Source organism: Juglans regia, unplaced genomic scaffold (assembly GCF_001411555.2).
Source record: "Juglans regia cultivar Chandler unplaced genomic scaffold, Walnut 2.0 Scaffold_21972, whole genome shotgun sequence".
Taxonomy (NCBI): domain Eukaryota; kingdom Viridiplantae; phylum Streptophyta; class Magnoliopsida; order Fagales; family Juglandaceae; genus Juglans; species Juglans regia.
The window spans coordinates 1-3,080 of NW_023353043.1; the positions used below are offsets into that span (position 1 = coordinate 1).

The 3,080-nt window shown below is 35.3% G+C and overlaps 1 non-coding gene across 1 annotated transcript; it reads left to right on the forward strand.

Moving 5' to 3' along the window:
• The first annotated feature begins 794 nt into the window (after positions 1–794).
• On the forward strand, positions 795–933 carry LOC118345300. Its single transcript, XR_004798863.1, has one exon. It is a non-coding gene; the product is annotated as a small nucleolar RNA Z247 (small nucleolar RNA).
• The last annotated feature ends 2,147 nt before the right edge of the window (positions 934–3,080 follow it).

The following is a 3,080-nucleotide window of genomic DNA, read 5'->3' on the forward strand; positions in this document are numbered from 1 at the left end:
GTAAGAGATAATGTTCCAGACCAAGTCAAACACAAAGATAAACATTAATCCGAGAAGATCACTCCTAGAGATATACAATTTGTAAATTCAAACACTGAGAGAGATATAGATAAATGTAATTCAAACTAAGTGAGGATAATTCGGTTGTTATCTTGTAATCAACCATATCATCTATAAATACAAAGCAGGACACCTCCATACGTTCAGTGTGGAGCAAAGTAGTATTTATCAAATTAATTATTGTTTTATGGTATTAAGAGCCATTAAAGACCATCATCTGATCCATGGCCTCAGATTCTTCAATCTCCTCTATAAACTCCCCACCCGATCAATCCTCCCACTTGCCATCTCCTACAAATCTCTCCAATTTCATTACTATAAAACTCAACAAAGACAACTATTTATTATGGAAGGCACAAATCACGCCGTATCTTCGTGGTTAGCAGTTGTTCGGCTTCGTTGATGGTAGCATCACTCTTCCATCATCTTTCTTGCCCTCTGTTGGGGGTATTTCATTACCCAACCCGCCGTTCACACAATGGTTTCAACAAGATCAAATCATTCTAAGTTTGTTGGTATCCTCTTTGTCCAAAGGTGTCTTGACTCAAATCGTCGGCCTCTCCACATCTCAGCAAGTCTGGTTAGCTTTGGAGCACATGTTCTCTGCTCACTCCCAAGTTCGGATCACTCGCATCAGATTCCAGCTCTCTACTCTTAAAATAGGTGACTCCTCAATCACACATTATTTTTAGAAGGCAAAGAACCTATCTGATACTCTTGCCGCCATTGGTAAACCATTGGAGGACTGTGAAATTATCTCCTATCTTCTTGCTGGACTTGACACAGCCTATGACCCCCTTATTACATCCATTACGACAAGGGTAGATCCTATGACACTTGATGATGTCTTCGGCCACCTATTAAATTATGAGGTGCATCTTGAGCAGCAAACCTCCGTCGTTGATATGGCAATAGCATCTGCCAATATTGCAACATCTCGTGTAAGCCAATCCAACAATCGCAACAATGGCAACTGCGGACATTATCCCTCCAACCATCGCAACTGTGGCTGTGGTCAAGGTCGAGGTACTTTCACCAATAATTCTCAGTCGTCTCGCGTCCAATGTCAAGTATGCGGTAAATCTGGTCACTCTGCACTTTCTTGTTGGTATCGCTTTGATCAATCTGTTCAGAGCACTCAACCCACACCGCCTTCACGGCTACTGCTCCCTCCAAATTGTGCACTGAAGAATCTGGACATGGTACTGAAAATTTCAGCATAAAATATTATTCATTACTGATGATCAGACATGAGATCAACTCTTATTTTCTAAAATAATAAATTCAAAAATAATGTATAATATTATATCAACACGTGAGTAGGATGTAAAAATGAGATGAAAATGATTCTGGGATTAACTGTAAATTTTCATTTTCATGATCAATCATTGTTTTCATAAATTTACACCCATCCAATATTGCACAGTATAATAAATTCTATATTTTTCAAGTTTGATCGAATCTGAGTATGTTTCGACTTTCGAGCACGGGAGATTTTATTTAACTCTTATCAGACTTGAATAATAATTATTAGGTAATTATCGAATATCGAAGAGCAAGATGTCATTTGGATATTAAGTTGAATTGAGATGAGATGAGTTGAAATAAAAATTAAAAGTTAAAAGTTGAATAAAATATTATTAGAATATTATTTTTTAATATTATTATTATTTTGAGATTTGAAAATATTGAATTGTTTATTATTTTTTGTGTGAAAATTTAGAAAAATTATAATGATGAGATAAGATGAGATGAAATATTTCTTGTATCCAAACAGTCATGCCTAATTATCTTAACACTCTTCTTCACATATGGGTTAGACTCTTCCTCAAAAGTGGGTCCAACACGTAAAATATTTAATTAATCCTCATGAAATATAGAGACCAGGTACGAATTATCTACTCTAATATCATGTAAAATCATCAATTGTGCCAAAAATTTAATTGAAATAAATAGATTTAATCATATATATTTTGTCTTGAGAGTTACAATCGAGCACATAGTATTCCCCTCCGATTATAGGATAACATGTCAATTAAAAGTCATGCTTATATAAAAATATAATTTTAATTATGTTACATGGAGTACTGATAGGATGAGAGTAGCCCATTATTTTTGTTCTGAGAGTAGATATAATAATTTTTCTAGATTCAAACACAATCGAGATCACTTTCAATTTATTTCCAAGGAAATATTAATTAATAACTTTTTTAGGATTTCTATCACTTTTATATAAAATGAAGGACATTTTATAAAATTCAAATTTATTTTTAATAAAATAACATGATTAAATTGATTGATTGTGAAATATATTGTAAAATAGTTATAAACAATTGCACTTTAGCTATATCTTATATTTACTTTCGAATAGTACTTTCTTCAGAATTTATTACAGTTTTAAGTAGGGCTTAAAATCGAGCGTCCACACGTCATTATATTCCTCCTTTGTCATCCAATGCTTGACAGTTTAAGTAGGGCTTAAAATCGACGTGGTCGGTGCGGTTTTGATCCAAAATCGACACTGCACCAATGGCTTTTGGAGAGATTCAGAATTGGCCAATTAGGGGGGAGAAAATCAATAGCCTCAATGTCAGCGTGAGTCAGTGCAGTTTGTCGATTTGCCTTTGATATTGTTGTGAAGGAAGATGGGAGCGGCAGGTTGTGCCGTTGGTAGTAAGAAGCAAACCTGTAAGGAAAGAAGCAAAGAGAAGAAGAAGACGGGAGGAAGAAGAATAATGGGAGTTTATTAATCTCAGATCAAACTGACACCATTTAACTTATTTAAGTAAAATGACGTCGTTTTATATATACACGTATAATATAATATATATATATAATCGGCCTGTTTGGCGGTTTAGATTTGGTTCAAACTGAAACTAAACTGGTCGACATCGATTTCCATAATTTTATACCTCCAGCTAGGGGTGTAAATTTAAACCGGGAAACCGGAAAACCGGACCGGACCGGACCGAACCGGACCGGTTGGTCCGGTTTTGAACCGGTCCGGTCCGGAACCGGTT